This window comes from Equus asinus, chromosome 1 (genome assembly GCF_041296235.1).
Source record: "Equus asinus isolate D_3611 breed Donkey chromosome 1, EquAss-T2T_v2, whole genome shotgun sequence".
In the NCBI taxonomy this organism is placed as follows: domain Eukaryota; kingdom Metazoa; phylum Chordata; class Mammalia; order Perissodactyla; family Equidae; genus Equus; species Equus asinus.
In genome coordinates, this window is record NC_091790.1 from 105132949 (window position 1) to 105147677 (window position 14729).

General features: G+C 42.8%; 1 protein-coding gene across 2 annotated transcripts in view; it reads right to left on the reverse strand.

Annotated features, from left to right (window-relative positions):
• Positions 1 to 13408, reverse strand: part of RALA (RAS like proto-oncogene A) — a 72593-nt gene extending 59185 nt beyond the window's left edge. Inside the window, exon 1 of one of the 2 annotated variants that reach the window (XM_044770714.2) lies at positions 12373 to 13408. The gene's annotated coding sequence lies outside the window, so the exon portion shown is untranslated. The remainder of the gene's footprint in view (positions 1 to 12372) is intronic. The other variant, XM_044770718.2, reaches the window with a different exon arrangement.
• Positions 13409 to 14729: the final 1321 nt, after the last annotated feature.

Consider the following 14729-nt stretch of genomic DNA (forward strand, 5'->3'; position numbering starts at 1 on the left):
TTAAACAGAACTGGAGGATCTGCTTCCAAGATGGCTCCCTCACATGGCTGCTGTGGCAGGAAGCCTCAGAGTTCCTCACCGCATGGGCCTCTCCAGCGGGCAGCTGGAATGTCCTCATAACATGACAGCAGGCTTCCTCCAGATGAGTGATCCAAGAGAGCAAGGCAGAAGCTGCACTGTCTTTTATGACCCAGTCTTGGAAGTCACACAATGCCACCAGATCAGCCCTATTCAATGTGTAAGGGAACCGAACCATATACAAGTGTCTGAAGACCAGGAAGCAAAGACCTTTGGTGGGCATTTTGGAGCATGGTGACCACAGAGAAGCTTACACAGAAAACTGTAAAACTGCTGAGAAAATTTAAGGACGATCTAAATAATGTTTTAGGTCATGTTTACGGAGTGGAACAGTCATTACTGGAAAAATGTCAATCCTCCCCAAATTTATCTATAGACTCAATGCAATCCCAATAAAAATCCCAGCAGGACTTTTTGAGGAAATTGATAAACTGATTTTAAAATTTGTATGGAAATGCTAATGCCAAGAACATTCAAGACAATTTTGAAACACAGCATCAGAGGGCAGGGGTTGGGAAAACTAGGCTGCCTAGATTTTTTTACTGTAATAAATTGATTTTATCTACTTTTAACGATACATTATTTTTAATGTTGAAACAATCTCAAATTTATAGAAAAGTTGCAAGTACAATACAAAAAAGCTTTTTCCCTGAGCCATTGAGAGTAAGTTACTGACATGACGCTCCACTTCACCTGAATACCTTTGTGTTTATTTTCAACAAATACAGACAATCTCCTACAGACCATAATACAGCTATCACCAACAAGAAATAAACATTAACACATTCCTACCACGGAATCCTCAAACCCTTTCCAAGAGTCTGCACTGAGTGAGAATCATGTGTTGCATTTTGTTGTCCCATCTCTTTGGTCTCCTTCAGTCTGAAACAAGTCCTCACACTTTCTTTGACTTTCATGAAGTTGACAATTTTGAAGATTATTGGCAATTATTTTGTAGACAGTCTCTTAATTGGGTTTTGTCTGATGATTAGATTCAAATTACGCATCTTTGGCATGAACAGCACAAAAGACATGCTAGAGACTTTATGTAAAGCAGTTTTAGGTTTACAGCAAAATGTCTCTTTTTGTAAATAAAGTTTTATTGGGACACAGCCACTCCCATTTGTTTACATATTACCTATGGCTGCTTTCTACTTAGAACAGCCGAGATAAGAAATAGTAACAGAGACCATATGGCCTGCCAAGCCTGCAAAACAACATTTAATATTTGTCCCTTTAAGAAAATGTTTGCTGACTCCCATTCTATTGACTATCAAGACTTCTTATAAAGCTACAGTAACTAAGATGGTGTGCTATTAGCAAATGAATTGATCAGGAGATGGCAAGCTTTCACTGTTATAAATGTAAATGTGTAAAATGTGCTCACTTTAAAAGATAATCTCACTGGAATACCAACTTGAAAATTAATTTCTAATCTGTTTAAATCTACAGTTTCACTGGATTTTGAAAACATTTCTTAAAAACACAAAAAAGGGAATACATTTTGATGAGTTTGCAAGAAATGACTGACATCAGGGAAAACGAAAATTAGCAAGACAAATTTCATTAAAAATCTGCCCTTAATTGGTGGATAAAATGGAAAAACTGAGCACTATTATTAAGGAAATACAACGAACAACGTAACTCTCCCATTTTGATCTATATATCTTTATGAGGCACATAATTCAAATATGACAGCCATTAAAACAAATATAACACAGACTGAACCTAAAAGCAGGCCTTCAAATCACCATATCACAAAATGTTACTAACATCCCCCAGAATGACGACTCCGTGTGAACAGGAATTTTTGTGTATTTTTTGGTCTACTGTATCCCCAGCACTTGGAAGAGGGCCTAGATAACTGTTATTTATTTTTTCCAGCTTTATTGGGATATAACTGACAAACAGAAATTGTATATATTTAAGGTGTACAATGTGATGATTTAACATACTAATTATTTGTTGTATGAATGAACCAAGACTTTCAAAAGTTATAATAAAGTGCATTTAACTACACTGCTCTCATTAAACAATGTCCTAGTGCAAAGTATTTTTATACTATTAAAAATAAAATTTAAAAATTCAAAATAGCTTATATAACCTCTCATTATTTTCTAATTTATATTTTATCATTTATAACAGACACTGTTTACCCGCACAGCAGTACATGTGCATGACTGAAAAGTAAATATACACAGGAGAGTTTCTGGAATTCTGTACTGAGGGGAACATGATCAAAAAGACACCCCTGCAGCTGAGGGACTCAAAGCATTAGCCAGGTCATGACCGGGAAGGAGCAAATCTGAGAGTAGACGTTGAGAAACTTATAGAGGAATCTGACAGTGTCACTTTAGTCTGTCCAATCTAATTTTTTAAGTGGGCTTATTTTCTGTCTTTTTAAAATTTCCTTTTTCTAGTAATTCAATTTTATTGTATTTTACAAAAGCATCAGTCTGCTAAGTACTGAAAATTTAAAAAACAGTCCTTCACCAGAGATTCTTTCAGAAGCACTGCGGTAGAGAAGGGTCAAAGGCCAACCAGATCAGAAGGCCTCCTAAATTTTTTGGATGGCTCCCCAAGGCCTGAGATGACGGGCTTCAGGATGTGCCGGCCACCCCCCCACCCCCCCTCCTCTCAGGCTCTCCTCGCCTTCCGCCCCCTTCCCTCAGGAATACACCACATTCACTCTGAATTCAGGGCATGAACTTTGTTCCCTGGTCCTGAACACTCAACGAACAACTCAACCTGATGCATCTCCTTCACCAAACTCCTACTTATCCACCTTGCGGCACTTCTGGAAAGCTCTTCCCGATCCTTTAGCCTAGGTTACATGCCTGTCCCTTGTACGTGTCTAGCACAGTGCCTGGCACACAACAGGTGCTTATTCACCCAACAAACATTTTACCAACAGAATCTATGCTCATCTCACCGCCCCAGACTGTCTCCCACAATGTTCTACACTTTTATTCCAAGCTGTACACCCTACTGACAACAAATGGATGTCTATCAGCTTCAAATATTAAAGAAAAAACAAGCTATAATTTCTAAAGATAAAAAAAAAACAATCAATTACTATCATTCTTCCCTTTCTCATTTCATTTACAAGATTGTTACTGCCAACATGTCTCAGTTTTGGAATGAAGAAAACACACATTAGTAACAACTTTGATCTCAAAATTGCTTTCATATGACACCCTTAAAAGGGAATGCCTCTTTCTGACCCCTTCCGCCCCACCACCACACTGCGACACAGATTTAAAACACAGGTTTATTGGCTAATATAACAAAAATAAGCTACAAAAAGAAAATCTGCTGCTGTTTACCCTTGGTCCAAGCATTTTGATGTATGTGATAATATTTTACACCGACATTAAAAGTTGAAAAAAAGAGCCCTGAGTTCTGAACTCAAATGATGTTACAACTATAATCTCAATATTTTAAACCAAAGAGCACTCAACATTTTTAAGGTTTAGGAAAGTCATCAAAAAGTCTGGTGTATAATACTTCTTAATCTATCTATGTAAGGAAACAGCAAAAAAGTAATTTATAAGTAGAAAATGGGTTTCCTGTATTTTGCACAAATCTCTTAGGTGATAACATGCATTCTACACTGCATGACAAAGCTGTTCTTAATATGAAGTTACTAAAATTTCACTGAAAATATAGATAAGCTTACTATTTCACAGTTCTCAATGGCAATAATGCTCTGACAAGGACTACTGCTAGGTTTCAAACAACCAAAAAAAGACTACATAAATATTCTGGCACTACATTTTAACTAATCGTTTTTGGTTGAAAAACAAATTGTCAATATTTGTATCAAAGATTTAAAGATGTAATAAAATTAGATGCAATTTAAACTCATAAGAATAAAGGGCAGTTGCTCTTTGACTACTTACAGCAGAACAGCAACCAAATGAACGGCTGGGGTTTGGAGGAAAATAAGATGAAGGATGAAACCTAAAGTATTTCTGGAATAACACAATCTTCTTTTATTTCCTAATCTAAAAGAAAGCAACTGTTAACTAGATAATTTAAAAAGTATTCACATACCTTGTTATATGAAAATTTAAACTATGTTTCACTTAGCCTAATAACAGCATTCTCTAAATATTTAACAACTGATAGCAGCGGACACGGAGCAGAATGTGCTACAAGACAAAGGGAAGTCAAGTTGTGATAAACCTTAACAAATACAAGACGGGAAAACCATGGTGATTGAGCCAAGGTTAGAAGAAATGATAAATTCTAACTGCATAGACCTCCCAAAATCAATCATGAGTGAGTGAATACCTATTATTTACTGAGTACCTTATTACACTTAATGCGTAACACAGACACATTAAAAAATAAATAATCATGGAAATCTTCCAACAAGACGATAATCAATGAGAAACAAGCCACCAGATGCAGTATCCAGGTAGGACAGTATTTTAATTTTCAAGTTGTATTCAACAAAGATTTTGAGTTCAGAGTTTTAAGGGTCTCACAAATTCCTCAACTTAACTGAATAATTTTTCTAAAAATTTCTTGATAATCCAGACTCATGAGGATCAACTATTATCCTATTCTCAGAGGCTATCATGAAGTCAGGGCCCTTTCCCCTGGATTCAACAGCCCTAGAATGTGGAGCTCTGAATTCTTCTATTGTCCTTTTACAGTCTTTCTGTCTCTTGCCTTGCTTTCACAGTTGTCCCTCACTGATGACCACTGCCTACGTGTGGCCCTCAGCAGCATCCCTTTACCCCTAAAAAACTGTCCGGGAGCAAATTACCAGGCTTATTGTAATTAGAAATAAGGAGTAAGTAGGTTCTGCAGCGTGGCCTAATTATTCTCTTGAGCATCAGATGCAAAATAGCGCTAGGATCTTGCATTTCTACTCTGGACGCTCAAAGGTATGTTGTTTTTTCTTGTTTGTTTTTAAACTTTACTTCCTAATTCTTAATGGTGCAGCCTTACGTTTCCTCAACTACCTCATAAGGTTGTATGTGGGTGATTAAACAGAGATAATGAATCTGAAATTGCCTAGGTCAGGGCCTGGCCACAGAATGAAATCTACAGATTCTCCTCCCTCTTTAAGTGTGTTTCTTATTTTAAGTTGAAAAATTTGGCCTCCAAATAAGTGAAGGTTACTGTATTATTTTTAGAAGCTTGTGCTCAGGATGGTTGGAAACTAACTCAAGAAATGAGGGATGTACGGCCTGAACGGGCAGAGACCTGGGCAGCTGGCAAGGGAGCTGTATGACTGCCATCTTCAATTACTGAAGAAAGATATATGTAAAATGACTATTCTCAGTTCTGTCAACGGACACACTGTTTAACAAGGGCTCAAAAATATATTTGTGTACTAACTGCTTCTCCAGAGAGCAAACCAGGAACAAAGACAAGTCACAGGATAACCGAATTCAGTTCAAAACAACAACGGACTTTTAAATTAAATCACCCAAAAATGATGGAGATTTCCACAATATCACCACAACTGTTTAAGCAAAGGCTAGAGGGTAGGTAGTTTTGAGGGCATTTTCACAAAGGGTGGAAGAATATACTAGATGACCTTTGAAGGCCCATTCTAACATTTTATGTCCGAAACCATAAATTCTCATTTCTGCATTTAATTTTCACACTGAAAATAAACCCTGAGGACTAATGGAAAAGTAGAGAAGCAACACAAGGGCCACACAGCATCCAAAGTTATTTGTTCAACTTCATGATAATATTTACATATCAGTTATTTCTGTCTATTAAGAGTGTAGATGATCAACACTTCAAGTGATAAAAATGATTCCCTTTTTGGGGGAGAAAAATCACAATTGCATCAACAGCATCGTCACCATCACCACACACATCATACACCCGATGTCATGAAAAAGAACTGGGAACTAACCTTACTTTTTAAAAAAAATCACTTCAAAGATGAATCATGTAACATATGCACACTGACAGAGCTTGAGAATCCAAGTAAATGAAAGAGGAGACGAAGGAAACTAATTATAAAAAATTGATTTCAGCAATCTGTAGGAATGTAGGAACTCCAAGACAGTTGGATATAACCCACACTCAGGGAGCTAAAGAAAACTACATAAAAGAACGCTCAAGAGAAGCGCAAAAACGTCAGCCACAATTATCAAGTTGTCATCATTGTTAAAGGTAGGTTGTCTCCTCACCTCCATGGGAGGTGGGAAGAGGTATGAGGAATGCTTCGGCTGAAACCAAATATCATGTTGGTTTAAACAAGAAAAAGTGCTACCAGTAAAGGCTAATTTAGAGCTAAAATTAATCAGGTGACAAGCGTAATTTTTGCCAATACTCTAGATATTAACCTTCTATTCATTACTTTTGATTTAATTTTATAAAAGTGGACAAAAAAAGACATGAAGCCCCTAAAGAGGCAGATACATGACCTGTCTGGCCAGCACCTCTTCCTCTAGCGGGAGCCCCCCTCTCCTTAACGCATTACAACAGGGCTGTAAATGAGGACGCTCCACCTCCCTCACACGCGGGACAAGAGACCAGACCAGTCAGAGAATGACAGTCCTTGGACTTTTCTGGTAGGGCTAGTGAGGAAGACTGGCTCTTTTGGCTGAGCTGGGAAGTGAATCTAGAGGTGAAGGTGGCCACCACGTGAAGAGTCTGCTAGTAGAATGAAACAAGAAGCAGAACCGAGGAAGGGAGAGAAAAACACAAAACTCTATTTTGCTTAAGGTAGCCTAAACTGGCTTTCTGGCTCTTGCAACTCAAAGAGCTCTCTTACCTACAGTACCTCTATCTGCTTCTAGTGGTTCCGAAGGAAGTTTCTCATGAAGATGAAGGTGACTACCACCGTCTTTAATTACCGACTCTGCTTCAGTACTAGCCATGTGGAAGAACTAAGAACAGAAGATGCAGCTTTTATTCCAACCCTCCAAAAAGAGTCTCACAGCAAATTAGGAAATTAAGGCTCATGGTTAACATCATTACAAAAACCAGCACTCTCTGGGAGAAAATCTTTGCAAATCACATATCCGATAAAGGACTTATATCTGGAACACACAAAGAACTCTTACAACTCAATAATGAGAAGATAAACAACCCAATTAAAAAAAAAGAGCAAAAGATTTCAGTAGGCATTTCAACAAAGAAAATATATCAATGGCTAATAAGCACATGAAAAGATGCTCAACATCACTAGCCATTAGGGAAATGCAAATTAAAACCACAATGAGATACCATTTTATACCCACTAGAATGGCTATAATAATTTTTTTTTAAAAAAGGACTATAACTAGGTCTTTATAAATGAATTCTGGAGAAAGAATTGCCTCAAAGGCAGATGATCCAGGCCTTACAAACTTGTCTAGAACCGCACGCACACAGAAATCACTAAGACTGTGAAAGCCATGGATTTTCATAGACGTATGGCAGCTCTAGCCTAGACGCCACCCTGTGGCATCCATGACTGGCTGAGTGAAGACCACAGTGACGTTGGGAAGAATTACGTGGAGAAGCAGGAAAAAAACTCAGGATGGGCTGTATGAAGTGGGAAACCACAGAGCAGTCTTCACCATGCTTATCACTGTACTCTGCTGCCTTTAACCGACAAAGTTCGGGAACTTTTGATTAAGGCCGGTGAAGGCTTTTAAGAGTGTATGTGGGGGGCCGGCCTGGTGGCACAGCGGTTAAGTCCACACGTTCTGCTTGGGCAGCGTGGGCTCCGCCAGTTCGGATCCCGGGTGCAGACATGGCACCGCTCATCAAGCCATGCTGTGGCAGGCGTCCCACATATAAAGTAAAGGAAGATGGGCACGGATGTCAGCTCAGGGCTAGTCTTCCTCAGCAAAAAGAGGAGGATTGGCAGATGTTAGCTTAGGGCTGATCTTCCTCAAAAAAAAAAAGAGTGTATGTGTACATGTAGTTATGAGGTTACTGTGGACTGCAGTCAACAAAACTTACAAAAGGCTAAGGAAGGCACTGCCCATAGCGTAGTAAGTGCTGTGACAGATTTTATGGCAGCATAGAAGAGAGGCAACTAGCCCAGCCTTGAAAGTTTTCTGGGTTTTTTTTTGAGGGATGGGGTCCAGAGAAAGAATCTAATCAAGACACAATTTTTGGAGAGGTATGACCTAAGCTGAGTTCTGAAGGACCCCAGTCGGAGTATACTAGATTGGGGGAAGGAGTGGCAGCTAGAATTCCACAAGGAGTGGGGGACTGAGAAGACGCTAGGACTCCAGAAGTTTGGTACTGCTGGGACTGAGTACCATGGAAGAAAAGAGATGAGGCTAGAGAGTTAGGTAAGGAGTAGATCTTGAGGTTCTGTATATGAGATTAAGGATAAAAGGAGCTTGGATTTTATCAATGGGCAAGAAGGAGCAGAGAAAGGGTTTTAATGAGGGGAGCATCATGACTGCCCTAATCAAGTGTGGAGACAAGATTAGAGGGGGGGGCCAACCACAGGTAAAAGGCTGCTGCAGTCATCCAGAACGGACCCAGACAGAGCAGCTGAACTGAGCATCTGCAATCACTCTGTAGCGTGGCACCTCCATTTTCAATGGATTACTATGTAGCTACTCAACTGCATAAGAAAGGAGAGATCCTGTAGCTTAGATGACCACAGTCACGATCTCTGTAGAAAGTGGGGAACTTCACTCCACCTTCACAGAGCATCTGGGAGTAGAAGTCATTTCATAATCTTGCTGTGTTTTAGTCTCCAAGATGACATTGTCAAACCCTGACATTTAGTTTCAACAAGTGAATTCAGCAATGAAATTGGATCCCCGACCTCAAGGAGATTGTATTGAGCGTCATGGCTACTGCATCTAATACACACCTCTGGCTGGGAAGGCCTTCAAGCACAGTATCATACTATCTTAGGGAAGCCTGCTGTTTCGCTTGTACATTCTTGACGTTGAGGAATTAAGCCTTTGCCTTCAGGTATAGTTAAATCTAAGATGCAAATTTTCTTCTAAAATTTACTTACATGTCTTTTAAAAACCCACAGGGCTTCAATTTAATATTTTTCTATATTGTACCAAATGCTTATGAGTGCAATAAGGTCATAAAGGAAGGTGTCTTAGAGCTAAACAAAAAACAAAGAATACTTCTTACTAATGGGGGCTAGAGAATGAGCTGTTTTTCACTTAGAGCTACACACTTTTTTTTTAAACCAAGAGATCAACACACCCTTCAAAGTAAGCACATTGAAAAGTGCTTTTTTTTTTTAAAGACTTCACAGGCTCGGAAACAGTGAAGAGCATTCTACTAGCACTGAACAGCAATCAGACCCTCATGAGAGTTCTGTCACCTTTCAGCCTTCATACTAAACTAAAAGAGAAAAAGATATATGGTCCAAAATGGTTAAAAACAGACCCAGAACACCTTTGCTTCTTTTACCATTCTTCCCATTCCCCCAAAACCTCTCCCCCATCTCCTTAGTAAAACAAAGAACTAAAAAACAATATGATTTCAAGGAAAGGTCACTACAAACAGGTTTCCGATAGTCCTCTCAAAACGCAATTACTTCAGAGGTAAAAAAGCAGTAATCAAACACCAGAGTTGAGTTCCTAACGCTCTACTCTTCCAGGACACTCACAGGTACATGTCCAACCATCTTCTCATCATGGCATACAGAGGAGGTGATAACGCTGTATTTGTAGGTGATAAACAGAAGAGTGCCTATTGCCCAAGGCCATCTGGCCAGGGTTGCTGGTAACTTCACGCCCCACTTGATGGCCAGGAGTGCTAGGAGATCAGTATCTTAATTTTCCCGAAGCTCAGCTCAACTTTCTTCGGCCTTTTAGGATTAACTGCAATACCCAATGCTCTCAGAAATCATTACTTTCAAATCCAGACTCTACTACACTTCACTTAAGCTTACTAATGTATGGAAAACCTACCTGTCTTGCAGAGATATCGGGGAGTTAGAAATAACATACGTAAAGCTCTTATCACAGTGCTTGGCAGGCAATCAATGTATGAGGGCTGTTATTACCAAGAGAGTTGTTAAATTAAAAAAGAGAACTCTGTACGGAGGTAATTTCACTAAAATAAGAAATTGCGGGTTTCCCTTTCCTCAGTGTCTAAGAATTAAAATATTTTATAAAACAATGAAAATCATAAACTGTCTCCCTACTTCTTCAAAAATCCTAATCTTTTTCCTCATTAATATTCACAGCCTCTGCTCCTGGTATTTGAAAAGTGACTGTCCTTGACACCCATCTACTAAGGATTACAGGTGCACCATTACACTGATCCACACATATACAAGAGATACTGGCACATGTATCTATGTTCTGAGCTTGGAAAAGCAGTGCAGGGCCACCACCAGACAGTTGGAGAGGAAAGAATATATCAGCTTTTTATGTGGACCTCCCTAAAGTGAAGATAACCCAACAATCTATAGACAAAAATTATCCCCCCACACAAATGGTAGATGAGATTCTTTCCTATAATTAGCCCCTTTCTTCCTGAAAGCCCTGTGAAGAAACTGCTGTATGAAGAACTACTTCAAAATAAATGATACAGATAACAGCACACTCAACAGACACACTACAGAACAGCATCTGGATCTCCGAAAAGAAATGTGAAAGTGGCCACTGGTAAACGATGCCAAGGTCATCTAAGGATGTCAGAGCACTTCATGCACTCCTGGGAAAAATGAGCCAACTATATGCAATTCTGTGAGGTACCATGTCTTCCAAACAATGGGAACTCCCAATTTCCTCTTTTTGATTAAGATAGGTTATGGTTATCAACTGCAAACATAAACTCACCATCACCAGGAAATCGCTTCTTGATAACCTGGACAAACATGTTCAGGCAGCAAAACATCTAACACTGGAATACAAATATAACGCCCAATCACAATACCCCAGACATGATTTTAACCTTTTCAGAGGAGTACAGAATTTTGGAAGGAGGGCAAAGAACTCTTCTTGAATTGTCCTTTGACCACACTAAAGAACAGAAAGACACAGCATGTATGTGCCAAGAAACTGGAACAAAAACACAAGCAAAAAACCCTAGCCCAACAAAATAAATGACTCCTGGAAGGGAACGGTGAGATCACCTACACATTCACTCATCAGAGAAGAAATGCAGGAATGACTTCTATGTTCTGGGCACACCACATGGAAACACAGACATGAGTAAGACATGGCTCCTGCCTTGAAGAAATTCAAAGTCTAAAAATAATGTTTTCAGAGTCACAAGAGTAATTTTATAGTAATATTTTATTAATGGAGACAGAAAAACGCAAACCAGTAAGATATATTTAAATATATTAATAAACATCAGCTAAAAAGAATGTCTTCGGCTGTGAGTTTACTAATGACATTGATTATCCGATTTTTGGAACATGATTAAAGTTGTAATTTACTTTCAAGACAAGAATTAACTTATGACACACGTTTTACAAAGGTTTCCCACACACACACCATCACAATTTGTAAATTAGGCGCTCTTCAGCTTGACACTTAGGGCGTGGCAAGGGAGTTCTCACACAATCTCAATGACACTTGGATGAGCTCTTACAAGTCTGGACATTCAGGTTTCCAGGAAAGGCCAGTCAACTCCCTAATTCTCCCCAAACCTTGAAACAACACTGCCACCTCTCTGCGCCGTCACCCCTGACCACTTACATATACCCAGGCTAAAGCATACCAATCACATCTTCCACACCTGGAAAACCTTTAGGAACGAACCACGGAGGAAAAACCCCCTCACTCAAAATATCTATATACTCTCTTCCTCCTTTTAGTGGCTGGATTACCCGAATATGGGCTAAACCTGTGCTACAGCATAGGACGAGCTATTCAGCGCGGAGCATCTAAATGACTTGAGTCCGAAAAAACAATTCCTTTAACTGGCACAACACCCTGGAGGAGATGCTTAAAAAGCAACTGCTCTAGTACAGGCAAGGACTGGAGGAAAGGGAAGAAGGGGAGAGGGGCGCAGTGAGGCGCGGGGACTGCGGCGACGGGTCCCCCCAGGTCGCGGGCACCGCCCAGGCGGGGACCTCGGCGCGGCGGGCCAGAGATGCGAGGTGACCTTCCGACGAGGCCAACTCGAGGGGGTGCCCGGCGCGGGGGACCTCGCCGCTGCCGCCCGCTCTCTCGGCGGTGCACTCGCCCGCACAGCGGCGAGCACGGCGCCCCGGATGCCAGCCCGGGCTCGTTCCCGGGCCGAACGCGGGATGTGCAATCTCGGCGTCCGGGCCCTGCGCCTGGGCCTCGGCCCGCCGCCGCCCGGACACACCCCCGCCGCCGCCCGGGCGGCCCCAACCCCCCCCGCGGGGCGGCCCGGCCGGGCATCGCTCACCTGCACCGCAAGCCGGTCCGCCGCCCGCGGGCTCCGGAAGCCGCGGCTGAGCTGGTTCCCGCCGGCGAGCGCTCGGCCCTTGTCTGGGCGGCTCCGCGCCGGAGCGGCAGGAGGAGGAGTCCGACGGGCGGCGGCGGAGCCTGGGCGGCAGCAGGAGGAGGACCAGGGACGCTCGGCTCTCCGGAGATACACCCTCCTCCTGGCCGCTCTGCAGCAGCCGCCGCAGATCACTTCCGGGGCGCTGCGAGCGGGGCGGGGCCGGCTGGGGAGCAACTTCCTGTCCGCGGCGGAGAGGAGGGCGCCGGGCAGCGGGGGCCGGGGCTGGAGAACAATGGCCGGGAGGGCGCGGGCTCCCGGCGTCCGCCCTCTGCGTGCCGAGGGCGGGCCGCGCTGCCTTGCGGCTGGCCCCACCCCTGGCCCTCTGCGCCTGGCGAGGTGAAGTCACCTCCCGGGGGCTCGGGAGTGGCCGCGGGCTTCGCGGAGGATCCCGGATCTCGGCGTCGGCGCCGCGACGTCCTTGTCTCCCTTCTGGGGACCGGGAGGGGGTTCTTGGGGGAAGGAGGGGAGGGCGGAGGCCGCCATCTTGCTTCCAGGGGGCAGCCCCTTGTCCCAGGCGTCCTAGGATGGAGGCCGCTCCGTCCTGTGGCTGGGGTTCTCCAGAGTGGCGCCGGCGACGTGGCTGATCGCGGGCCGAATCCGCGGAGATGGGTCAGTCGTCCGCCCTGGCTGGAGGGTCTCGGTGGCTGCCCTGGGCCTCGTTTCTAACTGCTGGTCCCTGGAGGGCTGGCCTCCGTGATGGTGTAGGGTCCTTTTCCGAGGGGGATCAGCGCCCTACGACACGGCAGGTCTGGTGCCTCGTGTGGCGCTGAACTCATCCTGCGGCCCCATCCTCTGATTTGATAGCTTAAATTACAAGTAGTTCCACAAATCGGTTGCTTTATTGAATCCACAGGTTCGAAATAGATCGTTTGCCTGCCGTCCGATAGCAGCTACAGAGTTTTATCTCTTGACATTTATTAATTCCCTATCCTCCCCCGCCCCCCACCGCCCCTCGTCGAATACCAGCTCCGTGCTTGACACAACCCATTCAAGAAATGCACAGCCTAATGGGCAGACATGAAAGCAAATACTAGTGATTGGAAGTATGGTATATTAAGGTATACAGAGGAAAGAGCGGATGACCTTATAAACTCTGCGTTAGATTTTAAAGATAAATTAAGGATTTTTTTCGGCAGAAAAATAGGTGGGATGGCAAATCCAGACCCTAACAAAAAGGACATGCAGCACAGGGACGAAAAATGGGTGTTGGGAGTTGTGAATAGTAATTACAGGGTTTAAAATTTCAAGCCTGGGTTGCTGAAAAAGATGAATCTGGAGAAGCAGACAGGAGCCAGGTCATGAACTATCTTTCCTGCGCCGGTGAGGCGGTGACTAGAGGAATGACCCTGGGCGGGTTTGCAATTTAAGCTGTTGGTGGAGGACAGATTAGTTAAGGGGAGTAGCAGGGCCTCAGCTTGTAGACAACGGGCCGCCGTTACAGAAAGCCAGAAGGAAAAGGATAAGGACCTTTATGTGATTGGCAGTGGGCATCCGAAGAAGCTAGAATCCTAAAGTATTCAGGATGCCAAATCAACTGATTGTGAGAATTGATTACTGGGAACAGGTACTGGGGAGAATGGAAATGGCAATAATGATGCTCTGTTTTGCTTTTTGAGGAGGATAAAGGTATATTTTACCAAATGAGAGAAGGAAGGGTTGGGATGGCATGGGGGAGGGGATGCAGAAAATTTTGGACCTGGTGAGTTTGGAGTACCAGTGGTGTTGTCTAATGGCAGTTGCTAGGTGGGTCTAGAGCTCTGGGGAGGATCTGGGCTGAAGTTGGAAACACCGCGGGCTTGTATTACCGCCTCTAAGCCAACGGTAGTCTCACTTCATTGAGCACATTTTCAAAACCACTTCTCCTTTCTCCCTCCCTTTTCTTGGGAAAATTGCCGAAATATTAAATTTTAAAAATTCCCATGTGGTGATATATGCCCATCTACAGGCTAATACTCAAATGCTAGTGGCCGCCTAAGGGCTGTAAAGGTCAGGCTTACAAGAAACTGAATGTGACAGTGGTAACTAGTAGAGCATCATAAACTTGTAAAATGAAATATTAAATTATTTTAATTTAAAAATTTAATCATTGACAGTAGACAGCTTCGTTTAAACTGGCCACAGACGAAGGATTGAGGATGATAAGTTGCACGAATATCTGTTGAATGAGAACTAGAAGGAGGATGACTTCAAGAAAAGTGAGCAATGCCAGCACAATGAAAGACAACCTCAGCTCCTTAGTCCGCCTGTCTCGTCTGCTG